The sequence below is a fragment of the Rhinopithecus roxellana genome, chromosome 21, assembly GCF_007565055.1.
Source record: "Rhinopithecus roxellana isolate Shanxi Qingling chromosome 21, ASM756505v1, whole genome shotgun sequence".
Lineage (NCBI taxonomy): Eukaryota > Metazoa > Chordata > Mammalia > Primates > Cercopithecidae > Rhinopithecus > Rhinopithecus roxellana.
In genome coordinates, this window is record NC_044569.1 from 55,391,880 (window position 1) to 55,397,879 (window position 6,000).

Below are 6,000 nucleotides of genomic sequence, written 5' to 3' on the forward strand. Positions count from 1 at the left end.
GTTTCTTAATTTTGTTTCCTTCCTTTGAACACTCTTGCCACATCTGTGCACTGACAAAACTATCTTGAGTCCCTCCCTCTGTGGCAAATTTTGGTTTTGGGTTCTAAAGTTTCATTAGCCCAAGCAAAGTCTCCTGGAAGCTATTTCATTTTTCATAGCTGTAGGCAGCAGAAGTTAACACTCTCAAAAAATGGAAAAAGCGAGAGTCTTATTGTGGTTTTCTAAGTGTCTCTTTGATGCCCCTTTGCAGGTGCGTATATAAGGCTGCTGAGCTTCAAGAAAAGTTCCATGCTCAATTCCTGTCTATGGTTTCCTGTAATCTGCCCCTTCATCTTCCTGGGAATTTATTAACTTTGGCAGTTATTACAGAAAAGACTCAGTAGCTCACAGTAACCTTCAGAGTAATCAAAATCCCACCAGTTATTTTATGGAACCATACTTTGTTGTCCAACTTAATGGAAGAAGTGTACAATATAGTGGAAACAGTATTTCAGGAAAACTGAATGTGATTCTAAGCCATTCCACTAACCAGCTGCATGATACTGAGAAAGTTATTTAACATCTCTGGACCCAGGTTTTGTCTTAAAAAAATTAAAAAGTTGAGTCTATAATCTCTATGCTTTCTTCCAAGTTTACCAACCTATATGTATTTTATTAATCTAATTAATGTTTATTGCCTGCTCTTTTGTACCACACTTTATGCTGGATGACTCTAGAGAAGTAATGATATATAAAATGCAGTATCCAACCCCAAAGCATATAGTCTAATTGGTGTAAAAATCGTATGAACCAATAAATAAGTGTAATTCATAATGTTGAGTGTTATAAGCAAGATTCCTGGTAAGGTGAGGTAGTTGAGGAATTCCTAATTCAGATTGTGGGGAGAAAGTGAATAATGAATATTGGACTTTATTTACTTTTCCATTTCTCAATTGTTCAAGATAGAGTAAATGACAATCATATTACATCTATGTACATATATCATATTACATATATATATAAAATACAGTTGTTAGTGGTAATTGTTACAAGGTTATTGAAATTGTGTACTAGTGCTAGATATTATAATGAACATTTAGCATGTGTTACCACTTATAAAATTAAAATAATTATGAGGTAAGTACCATGTTTGGTACTTAACTCTAGCTGCTGAAACAAACATTCTAAATGTTAGTTGGGGAGCTTTGGAAGCTTTCTGCCAATTGATGACTCAAGGTTCAATTGATTTCCATCTTTGTCATCTCAGATGCATAACCTCCAGGTTCTTGCAGAGAAGACTGAGAACCAAGTCTCATCCCTCACAGTGCTCTTAGTCCCACTTTCCATTTCATAAATACTGACCTGGTTGTAGCTCTATGAATAGCCATACTATTTCATTCATCCTTTCTTTACACATACTACATGTTTAATCTGAAAATGACTTTTCCTTCTTTCCTCTTAGTAAATTCCTATTCTTTCTCCTGCAAATAATTTTTTTAACTATTGTATACATTTCTAGGACTGTAGGAAATTTGGTTCTTCTTGTGTGATGCTAAGTGGCAAAAGCCAGACTCACAGTCAGGCAAACACACACATATTATCCTCTTTCCAAATGTACATTGTTCTCATTTAACTGACTGTGTCAAAAATCAAACTCATCTTTCACTATACCTTTCCTTTTATGATCCTTAGTATTTGTTGATAGCATGATTTTTCTTTCCTTGACATATGGGCCTGACTCCTTATGCCTTGAAACTGACTTTTTAATGGTACTCATGGTGTTCTTTCTGCAACATAGCTCATGTTTATACCTTCTCCTCTTTCCCATGGCCACGGCCATTGGCATGGTTCAAGTCCCTGTCACCTCTTTCTCTGATCATTATCGGAGCTTCATAACCTCTAGCCACTTCCTTTTTCAATGTATTTTACTTCTGCTTCCAGACAGCTATATTTCTTTTTTAGTTTTTATCTCCATAATGCCTTACATAGTGACTTACAAAGAGAAAATACTTAATAAATTACTTTGCCACTGACAATTACAATGATAAAGATTTATCAAAGAATCAAAATAACTATCAGTGCATACTTTTAAAGCCTACAAATTATAGAGGAATAAATGAATGTGATTACCACAAATGAACTTGCAGTGTTTTTAGAAACCCAAAGATTTTAGAAGTAACACTGAGAGCAGTTATAGATGTTTCAGTTGTATGTGAATGTGTATATCTGTTATGTACCTATGCAAGTACGCACACACAAAGATGAAAAAATCCATCTTGTAGTAATAAAACTACTCTATATTCAGCCCTCTTTTTCAAACAATGCAAAATTTCTTAGTGAGGTTTATTTCATAAGTCTACCTAAAACCATATTTTAGAAGGTAAATACAAAGAAAATATATAATAAGAAGGGCTCTGATCAGAAAAAGCAAAAGGAAGGACTCTATTTTTATGCCTAAACTGTATGCATATTTTTACCAGTGACTCTCTTCTCAATCATCAATGAACATTAAGCCAAGAATTGCATGAGACATTCTAGGGTAAAGAATAAAGTAAATTGTATTTTTAAAAAGCCTTTAAAAATTAATATTCACATCTTCATGTGAAAAGAACTTTCAAATCATGGTGTGCAACCAGAAGTTTTAAAAGAAGATACTGAGACATTCAACTAAATAAAAATGTAAAACTTCCCTGTTTTTTTTTTTTTAAAAAAGCACTGATATAAGTTAAAGACAAATAACAAAATGGAAAATAATAAGAGCAACATAAATAAAAAAGACTAATATCATTAATATACAAACAGTTGTCATAAATCAATAAGAATGCTCCAGGAGAAAAATGAGCAAAGAATATAAATAGGCAATTCACAGAAGAATAATTATAAATGACTTGTAAACGCATGAAAAAACATTCAATTTTACTAGTAATAAAGGAAAAACAAATTAAAACAAGATATAATTTTTCACCTGTCAAATTGGCAGAGATCTAAAACAGATACTGTTCGCTTTTGACAGGAGTTTAGATAAACAGGCTCTCTCGCATACAGCCACTGAAAGAATTTATTCCACTTTTTTGGAAGGCAATTTCTCTTTATATCTTAAAAGTATTAAGAGTTTACATAAAGTTGGTTTACTAAGTTAAATAAGAATTTAATAATTATCAAAGAAATAATTTGACAAATTTTAAAAGATATGCGTATAAGGATTTGCACTGTGCCATTATTTACAATAGTAAACAATTAGAGATAATGTTCAATAATATGAAATTAATACATAACTATAAAAAAGACTTACATCTACATCTTTTGGCAAAGGAAGATGTTCATGATGTACTAATGAAATGGAAAAACAGACTGGATAATAATATGTAGAATATTAATTTATTTTAGGAAATTTACATATAAATACATTTCTGGAAATATTTATACAAAATATAAGGGAGTTTAAGTCTGAATGAGTCATTTACCAGTGATTTTCTCTGCTCTTACCAATATTTGAATTTTTCAGCATAAATACAGACCATATATAAAGTATATATAATTCATGCTATAGTTTTGACATAACAGGGTTTTGTTTTTGTTTTTTTTTTGAGAGGGAGTCTCACTCTGTCACCCAGGCTGGAACGCAATGGCGCGATCTCAGTTCATTGCAACCTCCGCCTCCCGGGTTCAAGCAATTCTCCTGCCTCAGCCTCATGAGTAGCTGGGATTATAGGCACAGGCCACCATGCCTGACTAATTTTTGTATTTTTGTAGAGATAGGGTTTCACTATGTTGTCCAGGCTGATCTTGAACTCCTGACCTCAGGTGATCTGCTCGCCTGGGCCTCCCAAAGTGCTGGGATTACAGGCATGAACCATCGTGCCCAGCCTAGTGTTAAATTTAGAAGGAATCATTGAAATAATCTAATCTATTCCAACCTAGAGACCAAGTTAAGGATTCCCTATGTAAATGTTTCTAACTGGTGACAAAGTGTTTGTCTTGAATATTGTAAATGAATTGAAGGCCACTATTCTATGTCCTATTTTGGAATCTTTAGTTTGTTTTTAACACTTTCTACCTATTAGCCCTAGTTCTGTGCTCTGGAACAGTGGAGGAGAAACCTACTTACTTCTTTACGTGACAGTTTATCTGTCTTTATAACTCTTTGGAAGAAACAATTGTCTCCCATCCCGGGCTTGTCTTCACAAATATATCAACCCCCAAGGTTCCATCTATGGCTCTTTTGGCCTTGAGATCCTCTCTCATCAAGGACAAACTCCTTCAGATACCTCCCCTAAGAGACTTGACACACACCATTAGAAACTGCAGACCAAGTCAGAATAGGAAAAAAGGTAAATGAAAAAAATTAAAAAATAAACTTAAGAAAAACATCTCTGTGAGTGAGAATGATAAACTCAGGCTTCACAGAAAAGATAGGACTTGCTGTAGATCTGTGAATTTTTGATAACCAAAGAAGTAGAAGGGAAATCTAAGCTCTATAAAGTGAGAGAAAGTTTCGTCTTAATGGTTAGCTTTTCAATTCAAAGAAGGAATAGAGGGGAATTTAAATTTGCCTTTCTTCACATTCATTCTTACATTCTTTTCACTCCCTTTCTGCCTTCTTGCAATCTTTGCTGCTTTGGGAAATGCCAAAAAAAAAAAAAAAAAAAAATTAAACAAACCATTGTTTTGTGGATACTATTCAAGGTGTTAACAATGTTACTTTTTTCAATATTTTTATTGGTGTTAGTCCCTAAACTATTTCATTTATATAGGTTTCAAATTCTCAGTTAGGCTACAAGCAGCTTAAAGCCAATGACACATCTTTAATTTCTTCATCATCTCTTCCCATGCCCTTTACCACATAAGAATGCATACCATGCCTAAAATATTGTTTAGGCTTATTAAGTAAATGGTGTTGTTTTTTATCGTCTGATGATTAGTCTTTCTGAGGTAGCATCACACTTTTACCCTATGCCATACATAAAGGCCTACATCCTATCCTAATTGTCATACTAGGAGAAGGAATCAGGTCTCAGTGTTGTCATTGCTGAAGTCCATCCATGTTCCTTCCAGTTATAGACAAACTCTTGTACAGCTTCTTCTTCCTCTCCACTTTGGCTTTTGTGAAATTCTCAGTGGGAGATGATAGGGATCATTCTCTCCCAATGGATAGGTGTAGCTCTTAAGGCAAGAGCAAGGGAAATGCTGGAGGCCGCTGAGCCTCCAATGTAAGAGTTGCTGCCAGTTGGACTCACGCTAGACTCTCTCATTCTTTCTCCTATAAGACCTTTTCCCTTCTTCTGACACACTGGAGTTTCTATAGAATAATCCCTCACTTCAAAATTGTGAACTTATGATTCTCACATCCAGGGATCTGCTCTGACTGATCCAGGAACTCAAACGATTTTTCCTTTTTCCTTCATGATCATCCCAACTGAAGAGAATGACAGGGCAGCAGTAGATTATCATACTTGGCTAATGTGGCTCTTTCTAGAAGAGCTAAAGGGAACAGTTGGTGCCTCTGAAGAGGTTTGAGGATTGGTTTTCATTGCTTATTGCCATCAGGAGTGACCAAGGAATGATGGCTGACTCATGACCTTCCAGCTGGGGCCTCGGAGCCCAGCACCTGATTTGATTATCACATTGCATTTATCTTGCCAACATATGTCAAGAGGACAGCTTTTGGGAAAAAATATGTATTAAGCAAAAACTATACACCCAATATACCTCATCTTTACACTCAATACCCTTCCCTTAGTCATTTTCCTCACTACTCAACTTTGTATCTAGTCTTATTCCTGTGTCCTAAAATAAATGTTCATTTATAATAAGATATTTGCATATCCAGTGAGAAAGGCTTTATTAAAAGAGGTTTTAGAATAAAGTAAGTGGTGACTATGATTGCAAGCTAGGTAGGCTGTTGACATAGTGAGTTAGGATACCTTCTAAGATCCCACCACATAAACAAAATTTTCTTATTCAGTATGACCCTGAATGATTTCACAAACCAGAAATACCCATGGCCTGAATCGATTACCT

At 34.7% G+C, this 6,000-nt stretch overlaps 1 pseudogene; it reads right to left on the reverse strand.

The window, feature by feature from the left end:
- LOC104653884 overlaps nucleotides 1-1,859 on the reverse strand; it is a 182,012-nt pseudogene extending 180,153 nt beyond the window's left edge.
- Between the last annotated feature and the right edge of the window lie 4,141 nt (nucleotides 1,860-6,000).